This window comes from Megalobrama amblycephala, linkage group LG1, assembly GCF_018812025.1.
Source record: "Megalobrama amblycephala isolate DHTTF-2021 linkage group LG1, ASM1881202v1, whole genome shotgun sequence".
Taxonomy (NCBI): Eukaryota; Metazoa; Chordata; class Actinopteri; order Cypriniformes; family Xenocyprididae; genus Megalobrama; species Megalobrama amblycephala.
In genome coordinates, this window is record NC_063044.1 from 44,488,948 (window position 1) to 44,514,002 (window position 25,055).

Consider the following 25,055-nt stretch of genomic DNA (forward strand, 5'->3'; position numbering starts at 1 on the left):
ATAAAATAGTGTCTGAATAATTTTTGGTTTGACTGTATGTGTGAAATAAATGTGATTTTTATTTTATATTTTATTTTATTTTTTCTACCCTACCATTAATGTAAGATGCATAAGATGAACATAAACTATGGCTGTATATTATAAAATAATGAATAATCTCATGTGTCTTTTGAAAGCATAATAAAAACAGTAATAATGTGTTTGGTTTTGCAATTTGGTAACACTTTACAATAAGGTTTCATAATAGATGACCATAAGAGAGACACTTAAAAATGGATTTGAAACAGAAAATTTGTTAACCTTGCACACACAGCATAGCCTTATTTTCCATCAGGTTACTGAGGGTTGTGTAGGAAAACGCATATATAGAGCTGCATTAAGTGTCTGAGCTGGATCATGTTAAGTTCGAATAAATATTGTAAGAGCCTTTCACATGTTTTTTTCACAATGTAAAGGAAAATGTCCTTACCTTAACTTGATCTGAGTGCCTACTAACCCTAAAGTAAATTTGCCATTGAGTTTCAGTTTGCTAAGAATGCAAAGGACAAATCAGATTGTTGGCAGTAATGCAACACAAATCCAATGTTTGATTTAGTGCTTAAAACAGCCCCTGATCCCCTCTGAGTCTACAAAACACAGGCATTAGGTCCATGAGGTCCATGGCACCAGCCGGCTAAGCATTAGATTTTGGGGTTAGCTGGGGTTTAGCAGGGCTATCGGTCCTGGGGAAAAAACGAATAGCATGGGGGGGGGGGGCATAGGGAAACATATAAACATAAACCACCTGACTGTTTCATGCTCAAAACATTCTCTGTCAACATATAGATGGGCAGGAGTTGAATTTAGGTCCTCTGGCAATGTCCCAACAGTTCCTGAGAAGTACTGTGAGCATGTGGTCAAGCCAAAAAAAACCAACAAACCCTGGGTTACACAGTAAACATCAGATTCACAGCCAACATGTTTCATCACCTATGTACTGTAGTGCTCCTACAAACCACACAGTAACACAAGCAGATTCTTTTTCATGAAAAGTAACTATGCTGAGGCCATTTAAAAGGGCAATATAATTTCCCAAAAACGATTTTTGAAATAATAGAATCTTGATTATGGTGGCAGCATTAAGCTTGAGCAGATCAGTTTGCACTAATTGCAACAATAAATAGTCAAAAACATAGTAACAAAGAGCATCTTTCATCATTTTACATCAAGAAATTAAAAGGTTTTGACAAATGCTCAACATGAGATGACTCATTGATGTTTTATTTTAAGTGGAGCTGGTCGCCTCAAGGAGCAAACATATTGAGATCACACGACTAGCTGAAAACTATACTCTCTATAATACTCAACATAAACCATTACTGTAGATGGATGAATAGCTGCATAAAAATTATCATAAGGTTTTCCATCTTCCATTTGAAAGTGGAGATAATCTTGGTGGTGAAAGTTCACACGACTAACTGGTTAACTTTGGTGTTTACAGCATTAAAGAGAAAGACTCTGTATTCCTGTAAAAATAAAATATCACATCATGTTGTATTTTTCAACACATTCCTGAATATGAAATTTTGCAATATGGGATTCCTGTCAATTATACATTACAATTTGCATTATTATTAAAAAAAAAAAAAAAATGTTAGTAAAAGAGATACAATTGCCATACTGAAAAAAAGTGATAATCTTGCAATTGTTACCTTAAAGAACTACAGTAATAATTAAAAATTATTTTCGTAGATGTATTTAGGTTGATTCAGTAATGTTAAATAATATTTTTGACTAGAATATAACCAGTTAATTTAGATTAGTTACCATTTTCAGGTTACCACTTTTTCAATTTATGAACACAGATTATTGTAAAACTGTGGGCTGTATCATCCACCCGGCGCAATGCGACCCCAGGTACGACACAAGTGTTTTTGCTAGTTTCAGACCGACGCAGTTATCATTTTGTATCATCAGCTTGTTCAAACAGCAAATGAACTCGTGCTCATCTGTTCGCTAATGGGCGTGCTGGTCTGAAAAAGAGGCACGTTCAGGTGCATTGTTGGCGTGTTGCAATTTTGAGGGAACTGAAAAGGACTGCACCACTGGCCAAAAAAACCTGGTCTAAAGTCAATGGCGCAGTATGTTTTTTGTTATATATAGGACGCGCTAGTAATATGCGCCTATAGACGAGTGCACAACACGCATACAATCTCCTTGTTACACACATAAGGACATGCAGCAGCACACAAACATTTTTAAATATTAAAAATAAAAGGATTTCTCTCTGGAGAAGCGAAACCTGCGCCATGCGCTTAGACCATTAAAATAGGGCACTGTGTGTTAAGTGCAGCATTTTAACACTTGCATGAGAAGTGATGCCTTTTTTAGATGGTGTCTTGATTTATCAAAACCACATTCACATTCCCCATCCCGCCTGCATGCAAGATTAGATGTTTGAATCAGATCTCATCATGGGCATATTCACACACTTCTTGTAAGAAAAACAACTCCTATTTCTATTAATTAGTGAAAGGCTTGTGTTTTTTTTGTACAGTACACAATAGCTGCGTCCCAATTCGAAGGCTCCTTCAAATGCATTCTCGTAAAGTGTCCTTTGTTTCCTGGACAATGAAGGATACAACAGATGGATCCTTCACGGCCTAGCCTACCCCAGAATTCATTGCGCACCGGTGACAACAGGAATTTTTTTGAGAGAAATTGCTGGATTACACTTTTAAAGGTGCCCTAGAACGTTTTTTCACAAGATCTAATATAAGTCTAAAGTGTCTCCTGAATGTGTCTGTGAAGTTTCAGTTCAAAATACCCCATAGATTTTTTTTTATTAATTTTTTTAACTGCCTATTTTGGGGCATAATTATAAATGCGCCGATTCAGGCTGCGGCCCCTTTATATCCTTGTGCTCCCCGCCCCTGAGCTCGCGACTGCCTTAAACAGCATAAACAAAGTTCACACAGCTAATATAACCCTCAAAATGGATCTTTACAAAATGTTCGTCATGCATGCTGCATGCATACATCAGATCATGTGAGTATAGTATTTATTTGGATGTTTACATTTGATTCTGAATGAGTTTGAGGCTGTGCTCCGTGGCTAACGGCTAATGCTACACTGTTGGAGAGATTTATAAAGAATGAAGTTGTGTTTATGAATTATACAGACTGCAAGTGTTTAAAAATGAAAATAGCGACGGCTCTTGTCTCCGTGAATACAGTAAGAAACGATGGTAACTTTAACCACATTTAACAGTACATTAGCAACATGCTAACGAAACATTTAGAAAGACAATTTACAAATATCACTAAAAATATCATGTTATCATGGATCATGTCAGCTATTATTGCTCCATTTGCCATTTTTCGCTGTTATCCTTGCTTGCTTACCTAGTCTGATGATTCAGCTGTGCACAGATCCAGACGTTAATACTGGCTGCCCTTGTCTGATGCCTTGAACATGGGCTGGCATATGCAAATATTGGGGGCGTACATATTAATGATCCCGACTGTTACGTAACAGTCGGTGTTATGTTGAGATTCACCTGTTCTTCCGAGGTCTTTTAAACAAATGAGATTTATATAAGAAGGAGGAAACAATGTGTATGTCATTTCCATATACTGAACTCTTGTTATTCAACTATGCCAAGGTAAATTCAATTTTCAATTCTATGGCACCTTTAAATCTAAGTACTAACGTTCTTACTCTAGTTTACAGACACAAACTATAGCAAACAAGGTTAAGGGTCCAATATGGATCTATAGGGAGAAATGGATCTATAGGGAGATAGCAGTTCTCTGCAAAGACCTTGATGTTACACAAACCAACATGGATACACAAGGGGACACAATGAGTTCACTTCACTTTGAGCAGCATAGTAAACGTCCAGGTGGGTTTTCAATCTGTTTGTGGCCCCTGTTATCTCTGTCTTTTAAAAAGATTGTAGCTTTTCTTATAACAAGCTACTTTTCAGACAATTAGTGCTACAAATCTGTTTTATATCATATTATTTTGTGTACACTGCTCTACAGCCAAGCAAACTAAAATGTCCTCTCTTTCTCTCAGTTGAAAGAACCGGAAAGTCTCCCTTACGAAAATTAGTTTGTAAGTTTGTAATATTGTGATTTACCTCATAGCCGATTGGTTTGGTTCTTGGCTTTAATGGCTTTTTAAAAAAAATCTCTTAAAAATGCCATTTAAAAAAGAATGGAAAAATACTTCCGGAAGTAAAGCCACTGAAAATGTGGGCGGGGAGTGTTGCACTCTTTACCCTTATGCGCCAGAGCGGTAGCTCTGTATATTTCTATGGCTTCACTGTCGAAGTGTATTTACGCTGGTGAAGTGGATTTACTTACTGTAGGGTTAACGAAAGTTATCATGAGCATTGTAATGTTTGAAGCAGATGTCATAACAAATGTCAGTAGACCGGGAAGATTTTAAAACTAGCGGTTCATTCGTAAATCCTTAAGAACTTAACTTAATGCTTTGGAAATACAAACCAGAAGACAGAACACAACGAGCACAGCGCTGAAAAGGGGCGGGGCTACATAAGTTGCTGTCACATGTCCTCCCTCTGTCACATGACCTAATATTGAATTTAATTCAGTTTCAATACAAATGTATTTAGAATCCATTTTTGACACCCCCACTACTCTGCTGTTTTTTTATTTCATGCATACAAAAATATTGCATACTGTGCACACAACACATACTATATACTGTAGCGAAGGTAACAGCAATATGTTAATTTCCTATTGCTTAGTGCCTCAATTCCCTTTAATGCCACAGTCCTTGAGGCCAAAGCTACTGAAAGTGGCACTCTGTTGGTACATGACACCGATTAGTGTACATATAGTAGCAGAGGTCGAATGGCTGTTAACTCAAACAACAGGAGATGAGTTACTCATAATGAATAAGTACTCCATGCGTTTCTATACGTGCTTAAGTTAATCACTATAAGGCTATACATTGTCTCCATGGAGCTCAAGGTGTGGCATTATCATAAGTGTCACAGCACATAGTTATGTTGCCAACTTAACAAACACATGTCACACTATAGCAGAAAGACAAACACATAGTTGTGAGGGAAAACAGGGAGGTGAGGGCATGACAAAAGTGACAAACACATAAATCACCCTGCTGGAATATATACACACGCGATCTTCCTCTTTCACATTTACACGCTGAGTCGCACACAGTCTCGCAGGATCAACAATCTGAATGAGGTGAATGAGGGGGCAGAGGGAGGCCAGTGAAACGCGATCTGCTTCGATCTTCTGGTTACAGTGCTATCGCTGTAATGTGAAATACTTTTTGGGGAGACGCAGGGGTCACGGTCCGACCCTGGGGACATTTCCACTGCACCTGTGCCGCTTTTTACACTGACACTTCATGCGCTTAAGGCTCACAGCACCGCACGTGCATTCAACAAAGAAAAGCATTCTGGGAAAGCCTTTCCTGGAAAAGAGGGGTTTGTGTTTTTGTGTCGACCAAATGTATACTGCACAAAGAAACAGAAATGAAGTAAAGCAGGAAAATTATGTCATCTGCTGACAGTCTTACAGTGCTGTCTGATACTTATATTTCGATGCCATCTGTGTGCAGCAAAGTCATGAAATATGATACTTTTCTCTACATCAGGCATATGTTCTGATCATGCCATCTGAGAGGGTTTTCTTGCCAAAGGGGATAAAAGAAAAAACAAAGTAGTCGAGAACAGTGATTTGAGCCCTCAGATGTGGCTCACAGCAAATAACCAATTTATCATGGTTGCCTGGACAGTCAATAGCGAATGGTTGATATTAGTCACACTTAAAGGGTTAGTTCACCCAAAAATGAAAATTATTTTGTAAATGATTTTATAATTTACTCACCCTCATATTGTTCCAAACATGTATGAGTTTCTTTCTTCTGTTGAACTTGAACACAAAAGAAGATATCTTGAAGAATATCAGTAATCAGTTGACAGACAGCAGCCATTAACTTCCATTGTAGGAAAAAAAAATACTATGGTAGTCAATAGCTGCCGTCAACTGTCTGGTTACCAGATATTTAAAATATCTTCTTTTGTGTTCAACAGAAGAAAGAAACTCATACAGGTTTGGAACATGAGGCTCAAAAAAATCATTTATTCTAAATATAAAGTTTGTAACATTATTAATGTCTTTACTGCCACCTTTGATCAATTAAATGTGATCTTGCTGCATAATTTCTTTTCTTTTCTTTTCTCTTTCTTTCTTTCTTTCTTTCTTTCTTTCTTTCTTTCTTTCTTTCTTTCTTTCTTTCTTTCTTTCTTTCTTTCTAATCTAACTGACCCCAAACTTTGAATGGTAGTGTAACTTATTATACTAACAAGTGGTAACCAAGATCTAGAATTTGCAGTTTCAACAGCCTCAAATTCAAACCCTGCAAAGGGTGTCCAAATGGCCCAGTTCAGTGGGGCCAGCATTGTTGCTATCATCCATCACACAGCCTGTTCACACTTCTTCCATCTGGAAAACGTTTAGGGACCATTAATGCCAAAATACTTCACATCACTAAACAAGCTGCCAAACTACTACATCCTGTCTGGACTTAATATGAGAAACAATAGATCTATAGACTTTACACTCTCAACATCTCATCTAGGGATTCACCAGGACGCACAAAGCTCTGCTACAATTACATGTTACAGCCACTCACAACATGTGCTCTTAAAGGGACAGTGATCTTTAAGAGATACTGCTATTAAAGGCTGAAAAATCTGCCATAATCTATCATTGCCCCTTTAAGTTAGTATTATATGATGATTTTTTTAAATAGCACAAACAGTTAAATATCTAACATTAAAATATGCTTATTCTTAAAAATATATGCACAAAATCCAGCCCATATTTGGAGTCATTTTATTTTAGTATAATTTTTTGTGTTTGCCCATCTTCCGTGTTTCATATGTGTTTTCATATTGTAGGACTGAGAAAAATAACACTTTAATGCCCCCCTCTCTCTCGCTTTCTCTCTCTCTCGCTTTTCATTGGTTGCTTAGTTATACAGTCCTCAGAGGAAAGTGAGTGGTTACTTCTACACTGGCTCATAAGTCAAACACACATAAGTCAAACCATTTTTCAAACAATCCAACGGCATGACAATACATACATTTCTATAACTGCAAATGAATACATTGCCACATGACATATATAATATATGAGTGGAAGCAACTAATGATCAATGTAAAATATCTGAGGTACAAGAAACAAAGAAGCACAATGACAAATAATGTTATTTTGTGCCATTTGAATTATTTTGCAGAACACAAAATTCTCTTTGCAACCACTTCCTTCCTCCAGTGACAGTCAAACTGGCTTCTGCTTTACGAACACAGATGCCAACTGTCAACAAGTGGAGGCTACAGAACCTGCTGAGATCAAATAAATCATAAATTCCCAAGAACAGTTATATAAAACTTACAAGAGAGGAAGGCGAAGGGCGCATGCTGCAGGCCCGGGCCCATATGCACATGCATACCCTGCATTCTAATGTTGTCAAAAGTAATTACTGTAATTTTAAAAATGTGACGCTTTGAGCATTGTTAAGTGGATTCATGAACATCTCTGACTGGCCATTGTGTTCACGCGCTTATCAGATATGTCTTTGATTGGCGACAATGATCAACGCATCAGTGATGCTCTTCACTGAGCGCTTACACAAATATGCATGGGAGCGTTAGATAGATGCCTGCTTTAAAATGCTCCTGCTCCCAATTTCAAAACGCTTTCAGATTCAAACACTTCGGTGTGCTTTCAAATGCTCCTGTGTGTGTTGATCATTGTAGCCGATCACAGACATATCTGATGAGTGTGAATGCAATGGCCAATCAGAGGTGTTTACGAATCTGCTCAACAGCGCTCAAAGTGTCTCTTTTTTTTTTAATTTCAGTACAGACTTGGTATCAAAGTCGGTACTTTTGACAACGCTACTGCATACCCAGTTTCTATGCCACTGCTTCGGACTTTTTCTGTTTTTCAAAAATTAGCTCTAGAAAAGAAATAAGCCATTCTTCATTATTAAATGTCTGAGGAGGAAAATGGGAAATCATTCTGGAACATATTTATTTAGATTTATAGATTAACTTGCTCTAAAAAGTAATTCAGGGAATCTGTTACCACAACTTAAATAAATTCATGGTTACAAGTCAAAAAATTCTAATTGAGTTCAGTTGACATAATAATGTTGATCATTACATTAACTTAATATTGTGTGTAATTTAAACTCAAATTTCTGTGCTAATGGATTTTCTATTAATTAAGTTGTAGTAACTTAATAAAAACTAAAAACTAGTCTTGATAACTTTGGATATTGGGTAGTGGATTTCTAGTTCCCAGCATGCTTTGCATTAGTGTTGTCAAAAGTAGGGCTGGGCGATATATTGCATGCGATTTTCGTAGTTCACTGACAAGCTGCGCAATATCACATTCATTATCGCAGATGAATCGCCTTCGATAATGAACGCGATATTGCGGAGCTTGTCAGTGAACTATGGCTCTGTCTATTAAATGCCGCTCCATTTGAAAGCAGGTGATGGCGATTTAGCGATAATCAGGGAACCGGCTTTACTGACGAAATGCGCGTGACAATTGCATGTGATATATCGCCCAGCCCTAGTCAAAAGTACCAACTTTGGTACCAATCGGTACTGAAATTTTGAAAATGTGACGCTTTGAGCGCTGTTGAGTGGATTCGTAAACACCTCTGATTGGCCACTGTGTTGACGCACTCATTGGATATGTCTGTTATTGGCTACAGTGATCAACGCACGGGAGCATTTGAAAGCACACAGAAGTGTTTGAATTTGAAAGCGTTTTGAGCGGGAGCGTTTGAAATCAGGCGTCTATCAGCGGACTGGTCCACAATAAACGGCTTTTCAAACACTCCTGTGTGTATCTGTGTAAGCTCTCAATGAAGAGCGTCATTAATGACTATTTACAATGTTTTTGAAGCGTTGATCATTGAAGCCAATCACAGACATATCTGATGAGTGTGAACACAATGGCCAATCAGAGGTGTTTACGAATCTGCTCAACAGTGCTCAAAGTGTCACATTTTTAAAATTTCAGTACCGACTTGGTACTGAAGTCAGTACTTTTGATAACTCTACTTAGCATAGGACTAGATTAGGATAGAACATATGTATGTTTTAATATAACAAAAATTGTATGTGTTTTTTAGTGAAGGGGAAGAAGTGTTAGTGTTTAATGCTGTTATGTTTGACATTTAAAAGAGTTTCTGTAATGCTGCGTTTTTTGTGGTTACCATTGTGCTGAAGAGACATGAAGTTAAACACTACACTGATACACTACATCTATAAGCAAAGACTGCGCTAATGCCAGTAACAAGTAATATCTTACTTCATTAAAATTATATGCTAAATATATTATATTTAGCATGTGCTATGATAGCTGTGGATTTGAGTTCTGTTCTTGTACTTTACCACTTAGCGTAGCAATATCCCATAAGTGCTTTATCCCATAAAACACAGCAGCCTCACGTCTTTGATGTCTCATATAGCATAAGAACATCTCATTACTGATTGAAGTTCACATTGCACTTATCTTCACCATGTTATCACCCATGACCATCAGTACGTTTTCATAAATTTCCTATAGGAATGTCATCACGTCTTATTTACAAGGATTTCTGACCTTTGAAGCTGTTGGGCTGCCTATTGTACTGGTGCTCTTCTGTTCTCTCTGTGGTATACAATAATAACACTGCAAAAAATAAAGTAGTAATTCTTACATGAAAGCACTGTATATTAAATGGAGCAAAACTGACTTTTTGATGCAAAGATTTTAGGATGGACATTTTGGGATAATGTTTTGAGCTGAAATACTAAACACTAAAAGAAACTAATACTTTTATTCAGGAAAAATGGATAAAAATTGATCAAAAAAAAGGAAAAAACATTTGTTATGTTGTAAAAACAATTATTTTTCAAATAAATGCTGTTCTTTTGAACTTTCTATTCATCAAAGAATCCTATAAAAAAAAAGTGTCCACAAAAATACTAAGCAGCACAACTGTTTTCAACATTGGCAATAATGTGTCTTGATCAGAAAATCATCATATTAGACTGATTTCTGAAGGATCATGTGACACTGAAGACTGGAGTAACGATGCTGAACATTCAGCTTTGACATCACAGGAATAAATTAAATTTTAAAATATATTAAAATAGAAAACGTTGTAGTTGTTTTACACTGTAATACAATTTTTGAACTTTTCTCGAGACTTTTCAAAAACATTGAAAAAATCTTATCAACCCTAAACTTTTGAACAGTATGCATGTTTTCATATAAAAATAAGCTCTTACCTCAAAAGACCAAGGATAATTTTAATAATTTAATCATATAATTTTATGCTCCACATATATCAGTTTAATGTCTACAGCAGATCCTTATTTGTAGGGACCACAACTGTGTTAATATAATAATTAAGATTTGCTGAAGTAATAACTGATGATAGCTATTCATTAATTCAGACCTCTGTGGTTTCGAAAGAGACACTCACTGGATATTAGTGTTCATAGGACCAAATCTGTCACTGAATTCCATTACAGAGTCTAGTGGTGATTGATGGTGTCTGGGTCTTATCACATTTCTTCAGAACAAAAATATGGGATTACCAACTCTATCATCTATGGGTATTCTTGTTCCTTTGATTTTTGTCATCTGGCTACTCCTAAAACACGCAATGCAGCGAAAATGAAGTGCATGTTTCTTTGTTTATTGATTGGGAAGTGATTTGATGGGAAAAATGGAAACCACTGATCTACTGAATCAATACAGAACTTCAGAGATAAGATATATATATATATATATATGAAGACTTCAAATGCAAAAGCCTCTAAGTGCCATGTGAAATGTTCTTCTAAAATGAGCATTTTTATCAAGCTTGTATGTTTAGGGTCAGTAATTTCATTCTAATGCCAATTAATAGGTCCTTTTCATGGCCATTAGAGTGAAATTACTGACCCTAAACATACAAGCTTGATAAAAATGCTCATTTTAGAAGAAAATTATATATAAAATATATATATATATAAAACTTATGAGCATTGTTAAACACTAAGGATTTATGAAACCATGTTTTTCAGACCATTAAAGCACCTGACATGACAGTGTTAGGCATCAGATGTTGCTATTGGTGTAATCCATGTCCTACATGCTTCAGGCACGTAAAGGAATGACTGCTAAGCTATACACGATCACGGAGTTAAATCATTTTTCGCTGCAAATAGCGCACTAAAAATAAACTACTGCGAACAGAACGCAAGCAGTGTATCATTTTGTATCGTAAGGTTCAACGACTGTTGAAAACACGGACGAATAACTCATCCGTACATTGTGTTCAGACAGCACAAGACCGTGAAGCAGGCAGTTCCCTCATATGACCCGCTGCGCGCTCCCGCGACAGCCGCTCTCTGACGTCAACATATAATGAATGCAGATTGAGACGTCAGCTGGGCTGTTATGCAACTGAACTATTTAACTACTGCTCATTCTTACTAGCTCACAGTGGCGATTCACCCCCAAATGCAGGACATGGCGTCCCAGGTTACATCGGCCCGAGAGTCGCGCAGAAGTGTGCCTCCCTATAGTGTCCTCGGAGTCTGAAGCAGAAACCTGAGGAAGACTGGAGCTGACGCACTGTTTATCGCATATGGTCCACAGTCTAGGTTCTTTAAGGACGCCAGCTCCCATCGTGCACTGAATTATTTAGCCCCTCATGACCAAGCTCGTATGCTCTTCTTATTCAATGCCGTGTTGCACTGGCACAATTATGACATTTTGGCTGAACATTAATTGTCACAAATAATTTCGATTAGATTCTCATATTAAGAAGTCGCCATTTATTCACATTTACTTGGAATGACAAATTTCCTACAATGCTTTTGTAAACAAATATTGGGGGTAGAACGGTTAATAGGCCTATAAGCTAAATATGAAAATATTCACATTTCACATATGTTTTCTATTTTCGGTCAATTTTCCATTCACACTTCTTTTTTTCTTTTTTTTTATGGAATATTGCAGTATTTAGGCTATTATAAATATTTATCCATGCACATCATTATTTTTTTAATTAATGAGCATCTTGCAGAACATCTCTTCTTTGATGACGTGTTAACTGGCACGAGGGTGGGACAACCTGTCACTCACATGACATCACAGCAATAGAGTGCCTCAGGGATGACGCGTTTTTGTAGGCCAACCAGGAAGTTAGCGGCGCACGGGTTCCCTCGGTTGAAAGCCTATGCATTTTTCCCATAGACTTTTGGAAAATCGCAGAAAATAAGCTCTGTGTTTAACAAAGGGTTTTGACACTTACACGTTTTGTCTATCAAGATAATCTTTACAAGTTAAAACAACATAAATACATTTTGAAGCCTAAATAAAGTGGTCAGATATAAAAGGCTAACAGTAGGTTATAAACGGACTACAGCACACCATGGTCGCGGATCAATGTCACCACCACCAAGCTTCCTCAAACTGTATTTTAAAAACAACGTTATTTAAAAACATGCTCGCTGATTATGATCTGCGCTGTGTATGAATACTTATCCACTTTTTCATGAGAAACACTGTCCAAATGTCCTTTTTGTTATGATGACGTCTAAACTCCCCGCCAAAGGAAGTAGTCCCTTTTAGCAACTTGTTAGCAACCGCCGTTTTTAAGACACAGTAAAGGTTTAAAAAAATCACAAGCGGGTCATAACTGGTGTGTTTTATGTCATAGATCAAAACGTGAAAGTATTTAGAGGCTTTGTTAACCACAGACCTTATTTCAGGCGATTTAGCAAAAAACCATTCAAAAAACCCATAGACTTTACGGCGTTGGAACCGGAAGCCCTAAAATGCTAACTCGCTTCCGGGTTTTGCCTACAAAAATGCGTCATCCCTGGGGCACTCTATAGCAAACCACAACCAACCATCCAATCAATCCTCAAGGGACAAAATCAAGTCCCGCCCGACATTTTTCTTGTTTGAGAGGCCATTTCAATATACATCAGGAGAGGGGAAAAAAGACTATTGCAGCTTTCGTTTCATGCCGACTTTAACTTTGTCCACCTGATTATTATAATATTTTATTGTCATAATTGGAGCTTGGTATTATTATTATTGTGATGAATGCGATTTAACAATAGAACAGTTGATTATGTAATGTTGGAGCAACAATAGTAATATAGTAATTAGTTAAGCCTAAATTAGTAATTCAACATTCTGAGTTTATTTAAGTTTGTGGTAACATCAACTTCTATGGATTATATAATTATGCATGTTGAACTGACAGTTTTCTCCAAAGGAGCCTTTGAATTCAAGCCTTGTAAAACTGCACTGCTGAATGATGAACCTGTATCAAGGTGAAATGACCGTTTTATTCCTCGCCACCCACAAATACACTGCCAAAACTCAATAGAAGGTAAAGAAGTCCACCTACATATGCAAAATATATTAGTTAAGCCATTCACAAGTCATTCAACATGCACCTTCAGTACACTGCTCTGTGAAATTCTTGATCCTGATTCGTCAGTCGCTACAGCATCAAATATTTCTGACTTTTGAGACTTTTTTCAAGTTTAGGGACAAATCTAGCAACGTCTTGGACAAACCTTATTTAGAGTTTTATTTTGCCCACTTCATATTTATATAGATCAATGAATTTGCCATTATGATGTCATCTAGTCCCAACCCTGTTCCTGGAGGCACACTAACAGTACACATTTTCCTAATCTTCCTAATCAAACACACCTGATTCAACTCATCAGTTCGTTAGTAGAAACTCCAAGACCAGAAATATACGGTTCAGATAAGGGAGACATTCAAAATGTGTACTGTTGGTGTGCCTCCAGGAACAGGGTTGGGAAACACCGATCTAGTGACAATTAGATACCAGTTTTAGCTACTTTCAATTGAAAGCAATTGGCAACCCTGATGGCTGCCCATGCAGGGCAACACTATATAATTGACCCCTCATCCGGTAAACCTGTTTCCTACACCGTGCACAACTTAATACAGGGGTAAATAAATAAACAAAATTTGAAATTTGATTTGACAATAAATAAGTAAATAAATAATAGCCTACTTCTAACAGTACAGTACCATAAAGAGTATTTATAGTACTGTACTAATAAATATTTATATTTATAAATATTTATTTTGCACATTATAAATTTGGCCTTTATACAAGAAACTATATGGAGGTCCCTGTCACGAGGATGATCATATTTAAGGGTCGTTTGCATCTCATAAGTTTGAAACCCTCTTGAGTTAATAAAACCATTTCAACTCAATTCAACATTTGACGTCCATATTGATTGTATTTGGAAGGTGGTACATTCAGCTAGACATAATCACAAAACAAACCACTTCAGAGTGATACAAAATCACTTACTGATAATGATCTTAACTGTATATCATCTCTCGTGAATGACGTAAATGTTTCTACATGACACTTGGGTGGTGAACACCTCGCTGACCAGCGCCAATCCTCTCGAGTGCAATTAACTGTAGGTACATTTTAGAATGGTTGTACACAGTTCACGTCTGTTTTCAAGCCACAAGAACCGGAACTAGTTAACTAGTCGGTTTCTGGTGTGTGCTAAACCGAACTTTGTAAGTAGCACTCACTCGGTGTCCTCTTCTGCCGCGTGCAAAGTGCAGAGTTTTAAAACATGCCCAGCAGTGCGATGACGGCGCAGATGTTTTACAGCTCTGCGCTTTCGCGCGCACCATAAGTGGACACTTCTGAAGTGAGAAGCTCAACACGACAGCTGACCAGAGGACAGCAGGACAATTACTCACCCACTTCCTTATGAATAAAGACAACCTGCTTCCAAAACGCGAAATGGTACACTGAAGTCCCACCAGGCTCCTTAACGACCGGTCTTCGTCGCGAATTGCTGTTCAGCGCGTTGCGATACGCTTGCAAACCGCTGAGAACTAGTTAAAATAACAGTTTACATTCGGAATATATCCACTTAGAAGCAGTTAGAACATAATTTGTTTGGCTATGTGTGAAAACGATAATGTTTCGGCTGCCACGACAGGAAAATGCACGAGCTTTACTATAATCGCTCCGCCCCCTTTACTGTAAGGAAGAGCTGATGGTATAGAAGTATGTGATTATATCAAATGCTGCTCTCTACAGGTTCACAACAGCTTAAACCTTTTAACCCTATGTGAGATGGATGACCCTGTGTGTAAAGTACTTCCTGAGACAGCTGTGTGGTTGCCAGTGCCCACAGATCTATATACATCTCGAGGACATTGAATTGTTGTGATCTTGCAGCATGATAATTCAAACCTCTTTTGCTGTATAGGTATCGCCAATAATGATTTTTTTATTTTTTATTTTTTTACACAGAGAGGGCTTACATTTTCATCTTCGGTGATCAAAAGACAAACATTTAAATTGAACATCTGTGTAGCCTACATTAATGATGTGAACCTTATTTTTTGTAGGAATAATATATATATATATATATATATATATATATATATATATATATATATATATATATATATATATATATATATAGTATTCAAAAACACATTGTAACACATTGTAAAAAAAGTATTCAAAAACACATTGTAAATAGGTCTAATATTTGTACAGTAGCCTAAATGAATTCTCTATGATGAACGTGTTTTACGATTTCTGAATTAAGATTAAAATTTTCATATGGTTAAAAATCACTATCAGTTTTTTCAATGTCCGTCTTTTTTCAAATATTAAATAATTTAAAATTAATGTTTAAAAATTAATAAATTAAAATGAATAATTTAATGTTATAATTGTATATTATAAATTTATTTAAAATCACTGCTTATTGCTTAATACTTATTGTAGTAATAGTAAAAAATAATAAAATATTATTATGCCAAATTTATTTCTTTTGGAAATTATTTAATATTATTAAATATATTAAGTGTCTTGACCTTTTATTGAAATGGCATTTTTTTCAGGTCAAACTGAGCAACCTTAAGAAAGCATCATTATATTAATGACTCAAAAATCAATGATATTTGTAAGAAATATTTTTAACATATTACTTCAAATATATTTGACAACCAAAAAAAAAATCTGATTTAAATGAATTTAATTTGAGTTGTCTTATTTCTCAAACATCACTTTTTGAACCATAAATAAATTACAATATTAAATTCAATATTATGACATTATCATTCTCAATAAACATTTTAATGGCACTAGTCCAGCAGTCAACAGAATAAACAAAAATAACAAGGGCATGTGGTTAATTGTTTTCGGTCTCATTTGCATTTGCACAGGTGCACTGAAATAGTGTCATCTCCATTTGAAACAGGACAAGGAGACAAGGTTGAGATGGAGGGCAACTGTTCATACACTGAGAGACTGCAGAGCAATGCTGTGTGTAATACTAATGTTGTTGCTCGTGGATTTGGATGAAGGAGGTGTAAATATTTTTCTTACATTCATACTGTAGCGTGCATGTTCTGTTTTTATTATGGTGTTTTAGTTTCCCTGTTTGCCTGTCTGTGTTCTCTAGTTTGTTCCCTTGTTTGTTACTGATTACTTTCACCTGTCAATCATTGTCTCCCCATGTATTTAAGCCCTGATTCTCCCTATATATATATATATATATATATATATATATATATATATATATATATATATATATATATATATATATATATATAGGAGGATGGCATCCCCTTGTTGAAAAAAATGACAAAAAGCATCCCCCTTACCATCCCCTTTAGATTAACAGTGGCTGCGTCCGAAAATGCTGCCTTCTGAGGACACATTTCAAGGTAGTAAGGCATCAAGACACGTCCGAATCCAATGTTAGCTTCACTTCCTGTCTCATGAGAGACCTTCCTCAGATCGATTTTTGAAGGAAGCATGGATGTATCCTTAGCTGCCTTTGATATCCCACAATCCTGTGCTTTCCATTCTGTGACAGTTGAGCTAAAGATGGCGTCCGAAAGTTGCGTTTGCTGCTCAGTTTGTGTATAAATGTACGGTTTTGACCAACATATTTCAATTTTGATATAATTTCTATCGAGAAATTACTACTGTAATAATTAAATATTTGTTTAGTTCTCACCAAAGCTCGCGCTATATTGCTGTAGATCATTAAACCGTTACGCTGCCTCAGAAGTCTGTCCGAAATCTGTTTTGTGAGGTGCCTTCATGCACAAACGCTGCCGTACAAGTCATTCTCTTATAAGACAGCAAGGCAGCAAGACAGCTACCTAGGTTTTCGGACGCAGCCTGTGTGTCAGGATTCTGTGTTTGTTTTCTGTGTCACATGTTCTTTGTCCTCAGTTTTCCCGCCACTAGTTTGTTTCCTTGGTTACCCTGATTTGAGTTCATTTGTCCCAGGTGTGTCTTGTTAATTAGCCTTGTTTGCCCTGTATATATTCCCTGTGTTCTCCCTCAGTTTCTGTTAGTTCTCGTCTGTATTTTACGTTTGTGTTTATGATGTTTCGCTTGTTTCCTGGATTGTTAAAGTCTTCTTTCTGCATTCCTCCTCATCGTGAGTGTTTATCCACCATGGCACCTGGTGTTATATTATCATGTAAACAGAATTTTAAAATTCTTTGTATGGTAATTAAGACTATAAATAACAGCGATTGATCAATCAAACCTCAGTAGCCTGTTGTAACGCGCTTACAGGCCAGACCTCTGATTCAAGCAAGCTTTCATCAATTTTTCACGCTTGTTCTAAAGGATTTTTTTTTAAATTCATATGCTTATAGAGCATTAACAAAAAAGCAGTAAACCAGGCTTAACCGTTTAACGTGAAATGTAAGCACTTAATGTAGCCTACTAGTGATATTGGAGGAGCAAATTCACTACAAATCTTATAAGCAGCCCACTATGAGCACTATTCTTAGACAATAAAATACAGTTATGAATAAAAACGCTTAATGCATTAAGACAGTGACATTAAAAGACCAATAAAGCTATGCAGACAAGCAGGTCAGGCCGAATATGAAGGCAATGCGCTTAAACGTTCAGCCTTTTCTACTTATAGAAAATGGTTAGAAGTGTTTAACATAAAAATATTGTCCTTCCACTTTGTTTATGTTGCCGACCGTTGTCTTAGTCTTAGATGCTGTTGATTACAAGAAAATGTGCGAGAAAATAGTTTATCCCTGGTCATTATAAGCCATGTAAAACCTTAATGTTCCAGCGACGTGGCTGTAACTGATTGCTTTCAATGGGAATTAAGAAACCTCAAAAAAAAAAAAAAAACACTGAGACAAAGAGCATGGGAATTTTGTCTTCATGAAAGTGACATTTTTTCATCATAACATATGTTGGTATATTTTCAATTTGAAGATGCTATAGCCTATAAAGTGACTCCTAATCCTAAACAATTTATCAATATAAAACAATATAAGACACCTAACAGTCAAACAAAAAAGTCACAGTAATTTAGATGTCGTTTTGGCCTTTATTCATATAAAACGGAGAAAAAAGAAGAAAAACGGGATTGAGACCAAAAGCTCCCGTTCGATAATGTGTTGGAGCACTAAACAAGAGGCTATAAGTTTTAGAAATGTCATGTTTAGGTTAAAATATAAATGTAATTAAAGCTGCAAGCAGCATTTACCGGGGTTCAAGCACTTTAAGGCCTTTAAGCACATATGCGTAAAAAGGAATTGTTTTATTTAGCAAGCATGTAACCACTGAAATCATAGAGGAACAGCTATGATATGCTAAAACAAACACAGAGAAAGAAAAGGCCTAAACAATAATACTTGGTACATACTAAGCATGCTCACACAATACACACACACACACATATTTTACTTGTTGATTCAGTATTTGAAATACATGATGGGTAAAGATGTTTTCTGCAAATCTCAGTAACACATTTTCAGGTTTCATTTTACTCAATGTGGTACAACTGTTAAAACTAATCCTCGAAAGGAACTGAAGTGATGAAATTTGACAAAAAAAGTGATAGTAAATGTTAAAATAATGATTTTATTAAGTGTAAAGATGAATTATAGAACAATATTGGTGAGTAGTATGACAAAATGAATATTTTAAACAGCAGGTGGCAGCAGAAGACCATTTATTGGCTCACTTTCATTTTAAAAGTGTCTGCTTTGTGTTAAGTTTGTTTTTTCCATGATAAATCCATTAATTAAATGTGCTTACACACACATTTTGTTGCAGAAATTGATATTTAAAATCAAGGAGGTAAGAGAATGCTTATTACAGGTTTTCCCTTTAAAACATCATCATTTTCAGGTCTCAATGTAATTGTAATGTTATAATATTGCAAAAACATAAGTCAAATGAACAAATAAAGTGGTAAACCCTGTCAAAATGTGATTTGTAATGTTATTATAAGGATTTATATAGTTTAAAAGGGATTTTAAATTACAAAACTTTGACACCTTGAAACCCTGAACTATATTAATGGTCTTCTGCTGCCATCTGGTGACACAAAATGACAGTTTCAGGCAATTTACAAAGGCAAAATATGTTTTTTAAAGGTTTTTTTGACAGTTATAGCGCCACCTATTGCCCAATTTCCACCACTTTGGGGTATCCTCAGAGTGTGTCCATACATATGTGTGCCAATTTTGGTTAAAATATCTCATTTCGTTTTGAAGTTATAGACACTTATATACACGAACATAAAAAATGACCTATGAGAGATGTTGATTGGATTTTTTTGCCACTTCCTATCAAAATTTTTACATTTGGGCTTTAAAATTTAGTAAACCAACTTAGGTTCCGTGTTTCGAAGATATTTGCAAAAGTTTAAGCGTTAAATCACAACGTTGCACAAACCATAAGTCAAAACCTGGCAAGTCTGGTATTTGAACATCAAAATTTTCAAGTATACATGGGTCTAGGCCAGGTTTCTTTAAGGTTTCAATGTCATTTAGGCAGGCTCTTGAAGAGAGTCATTTGTATTGACGCCAGAGGAAAAGGCACTAGAGGCACTGTTCAATGACAGTTGGTTTTGTTACTTTACAAGATTTCAGTAACGGACGATTTTGTTTGGTTACGAGATTTCAATGACGGTCTGTTTTGTTACATTACGACATTTCAATGATGGTTGGTTTTGTTTCATTACAAGATTTTAATGATGGTTGGTTTTGTTCTGTTATGAGATTTCAAAGAAGGTTGGTTATGTTTTGTTCTTTTCAAAGACAAATTGTTTTGTCACTTTGCGAGATTTCAATGATGGTAGGTTTTATTCTGTTACAAGATTTCAATGAAGTCTGTTTTGTTCTGTTATGAAATTTCAGTGATGGCTGGTTTTGTTCAGTTATGAGATCTCAACGACGGTTGGTTTCCATTGTCAGTCAGTTTTGTTCAGTTACACAAACTCAATACAGTTATGTTTTGATCTTTTATGAGATTTATGATGGTCGGTTTTGTTTCTTTATGAGATATCAATTTTCTCCACCATGAGATTTAAATGCAACTCAGCCTTGTTTTTTACCAAGAACAAGATTTGTTCCATTACATGATTTCTATGATGGTCTGTTTTATTCCTTTACGAGATTTCAATGACGTCTGTTCTCAATGACGGTTGGTTGTGTTCAGTTGTGAGATCTCAATGATGATTGGTTTTGATCCATTAGGAGATCTCAATGATGAACAGTTTTATTCTGCAATGAGATTTCAATGACAAGTTTGAAATGATTCAAACTGTTGGCTTTTTGTGTCGAGATTTCAATGACAGTCTATTTTGTTCACTAGGAGATTTCAATGATGGTCAGATTTGTTCCTTTAGAAGATTTCAATAGCAGTCAGTTTTTCCTTTCCGAGATCACAATGACTGTCAGTTTTGTTTCTTTACAAGTTTTCAATTATGGTTGGTTTTGTTCCTTTGCGAGATTTCAATGACAGACTTTTTTCAATCGTCAGTCAGTCAAATTTTCATGTGTTCAGTTACGAGGTTTCAATACGGTATGTATTGTGTGTGGTTTTTTTGTTTTTGTTTTGTTTTTTACGAGACCTCAATGATGGCTGTTTTTTTTCTTTCTTTACAAGATCTCAATGATTGCAAGTTTTGTTCCTTTGCAAGGTTTGTAATGTAATGTAGAGATTATTTTTTTGCCCCAGGGTTACACCCCTTATTTTCTGGGGTTTATTTTAACCCTTTTATCAGTACAGTTTATGGCGACTGTACGGGGGCTTTGGGCAGTATGTGGTGTGTGAACTATTTTACACCAGGGTGACACCCTTTATACAGCACAGCTTATCGCGACTGTACTGGGGCATTAGGACCCACTCGGACCACAGGTTGATCAGACCTGCTGGCCTTTCTAACACCTGTTCCTGCAGTTACCCAGTCTACCAGGAGGTCTCCCATCCAGATATAAACCAGGGTCAACCCTGCTTAGCTTCAGTGGGTGTGCAGGTGAAAGCTTCGGGTTGATCACTGCAGGGCTGCTCAAACATCTTTTCAACCATAGACCCTCTTACGTAGAAATATAAATTTCAACAATGGTGACATGCTTCATGTCGCTATGCATTCTGTAACAGACTACTACAGTAACGAGATCTCAATAGTTATGTTTTGATCTTTTACAAGATTTCAATGGCAGTCGGTTTTGTTCCTTTACGAGATTTCAATGGCAGTCGGTTTTGTTTGGTTACAAGATCTCAATGATAGTGGGTTTTGTTCAACTGTTAGATCTCAATGATGGTCCATTTTGTTCAGTTGTGAGATCTCATTGATGGTCAGTATTCAGTGTCAGTCGGTTTTGTCCTGTTATGAGATTTCAAAGATGGTTGGTTTTGATTCTTTATGAAATTTTTAGAAGATCTCAATAGCAGTCAGTTTTTCCTTTCCGAGATCTCAATGACTGTCAGTTTTGTTTCATTACAAGATTTCAATTACGGTTGGTTTTGTTCCTTTGCGAGATTTCAATGACAGACTGTTTTAATTTTCAGTCAGTCAAATTTTCATTTGTTCAGTTACGAGATCTCAATACGTTATGTTTTGTTGTCGTTGTTTTTTACGAGATTTTAATGACAGTTGGTTTTGTTCCATTACAAGATTTCAACAACTATCGGTTTTGCTGGGGTATGAGATTTCAATGACGGTCGGTTTTGTTTCATTACCAGATTTCAATGATGGTCAGTATTTTTCTGTTACGAGATTTTAACGATGGTCGGTTTTATTCGTTTACGATATTTCAATGATGGTTGGTTTTATTTGGTTGAGATCTCAATGATGGCTGTTTTTTTTTTTTTTTTTTTTTTTCTTTCTTTACAAGATCTCAATGATTGCAAGTTTTGTTCCTTTACAAGGTTTGTAATGTAATGTAGGGATATTTTTTTTTTGCCCCAAGATTACACCCCTTATTTTCTGGGGTTTATTTTAACCCTTTTATCAGTACAGTTTATGGCGACTGTACGGGGGCTTTGGGCAGTATGTGGTGTGTGAACTATTTTACACCAGGGTGACACCCTTTATACAGCACAGCTTATCGCGACTGTACTGGGGCATTAGGACCCACTAGGACCACAGGTTGATCAGACCTGCTGGCCTTTCTAACACCTGTTCCTGCAGTTACCCAGTCTACCAGGAGGTCTCCCATCCAGATATAAACCAGGGTCAACCCTGCTTAGCTTCAGTGGGTGTGCAGGTGAAAGCTTCAGGTTGATCACTGCAGGGCTGCTCAAACATCTTTTCACCCATAGACCCTCTTACATAGAAATAGAAATCTCAACAATGGTGACATGCTTCATGTCGCTATGCATTCTGTAACAGACTACTACAGTTACGAGATCTCAATACAGTTATGTTTTGATCTTTTACGAGATTTTAATGATGGTCGGTTTTGTTCCTTTACGAGATTGTAATGGCAGTCGGTTTTGTTCCTTTACAAGATTTCAATGGCAGTCGGTTTGTTTCTTTACAAGATTTCAGTGACGGACGGTTTTGTTTGGTTACAAGATCTCAATGATAGTGGGTTTTGTTCAACTGTTAGATCTCAATGACGGTCCTTTTTTTTTTTTTTCAGTTGTGAGATCTCATTGACAAGTCAAGTTTGAAACGATTCAAACTGTTGGTTTTGTTTTGTGTCGATTTCAATGACAGTCTGTTTTGTTCACTAGGAGATTTCAATGATGGTCAGATTTGTTCCTTTAGAAGATCTCAATAGCAGTCAGTTTTTCCTTTCTGAGATCTCAATGACTGTCAGTTTTGTTTCATTACAAGATTTCAATTACGGTTGGTTTTGTTCCTTTGCGAGATTTCAATGACAGACTGTTTTAGGGCTGAGCGTAGGGCTGGGCGATATATCGCATGTGATTCTCACGCGCATTTCGTCAGTAAAGCCGGTTCCCTGATTACCGCTAAATCGCCATCACCTGCTTTCAAATGGAGAGCCATTTAACAGACAGAGCCGTAGTTCACTGATAAGCCACGCAATATCACGTTCATATCGCAGATGAATCGCCTTCGATAATGAACGCGATATTTGCGTGGCTTGTCCGTGAACTAAATAAACTGAAACAGCTGCTATATCTATTCAGTGGCCATGAAGCGCGCTATAGAGTGTGTAGAGAGCGGACTTCTATTAACTGCATACCCTTCTTACACTAATGGAAACAACTTTATAACAAAACAATAAATAACTCACAAAACTAACTCTCTTTAATCCCATGTAGAGCCGTATGATTTCCGTGATGCAGAATACACGGATGAAATCATGGAGTCCAGTCACAAATAGAACTTACTGTATAAAGCGGAACGTCACAGAATTTGTCAAATTTCTGAAGCACGCGTGACGCTCGCTATGATTTCAGTGTCTGCTGTCTCACTTACTACACATGAACTTCATCTGCAGAGCTGCTCTTAGAGTCACTTTATTAACATTTCACCGTTAAATTTGATAAAACTATCGACATTTGGTGTATCATATACACAGGAAGTCAAAGGTCTTCACGACCCTGTCAAAGTAAAAGTTCGGCATAACTTGAAATAACAGAAATATAGCCTACCATTGTACAATATAGTGTTCTTCGATGAATAGAGATAATAATAATAATAATAATAATAATACAATTTATTAAAACATACAAACTTAAAGATCTTCATTGAAATTACAGAAATTGCACAGTAAAAACATAGCCTACTTATTATTATTATTATTATTATTATTAAATCAATAATAAAATTAATTTGATTACATTTTGAACGAAATTGTTAGCTTTATGAACTGATTTGATTACATTTTTTTTAATAAAGGTCCAGTGAAAAAACATGATATACTGTGAAACCGAATCTTTAAAAAAACAATAAAATGCCCAGCGCTACAGAAACAATAGTACAAAACTCCCAGCATGCATCATAGCATAAATAACTTATGCAGCTGAGTTGTCCTTTTATTTTCTTTAATTCTAACTGCTTTTTTTTTTCCTGTGTTTTTTTTTTTTTTTTTTTTTTTTTTTTTTTTTCTTTTCTGTCTTTTATTAGCTTTTTGTGATGTCCAGAGTTGATCTGATTGTCTGAATATTTTGTTGTCACCATTGTTGAGATTCATATGCTGATTGCTCATACCTGTGTTTTCTGCTTGTTTTTTTTAATCTTCAATCTTCTAACTGATTTCTATGAATAATATATAAAGGTTTTGGGGTGGTTTCCCAGACAGAGATTAAGCCTAGTCCTTGAATAAAGTGTTCCTTTAAACCAGAATAACAGAAATCTGCTTTCTCTGTCATGGTTTAAAATAGCCCTAAACTTAGTCTAGTCCAGAGTTTAATAAACTGATTTCCTAGAGGAAGACTAGAGCTACTCCAGGACTAAATTGAGGCTTAAATTAAACCTACCAGGAGGCAGATTAACTTCAGATTAACATTGTGTTTCAAAGAAGACACATGTAGTACTTGGATATATATATATATATATATATATATATATATATATATATATATATATATATATATATATATATATATATAATATACACTGTGTGTGTGTGTATATACACACCTGATGTTTTCATTTTGAAATAACTTGTTTCAGTCAAGTAGCCCAATCAAAC

At 36.1% G+C, this 25,055-nt stretch overlaps 1 protein-coding gene across 5 annotated transcripts in view; it reads right to left on the reverse strand.

The window, feature by feature from the left end:
- thraa (thyroid hormone receptor alpha a) overlaps window positions 1–15,187 on the reverse strand; it is a 43,025-nt gene extending 27,838 nt beyond the window's left edge. For 2 of the 5 annotated variants that reach the window (XM_048195035.1, XM_048195082.1), the window contains exon 1: window positions 14,835–15,186. The gene's annotated coding sequence lies outside the window, so the exon portion shown is untranslated. The other 3 variants (XM_048195073.1, XM_048195045.1, XM_048195055.1) reach the window with 3 other exon arrangements.
- Window positions 15,188–25,055: the final 9,868 nt, after the last annotated feature.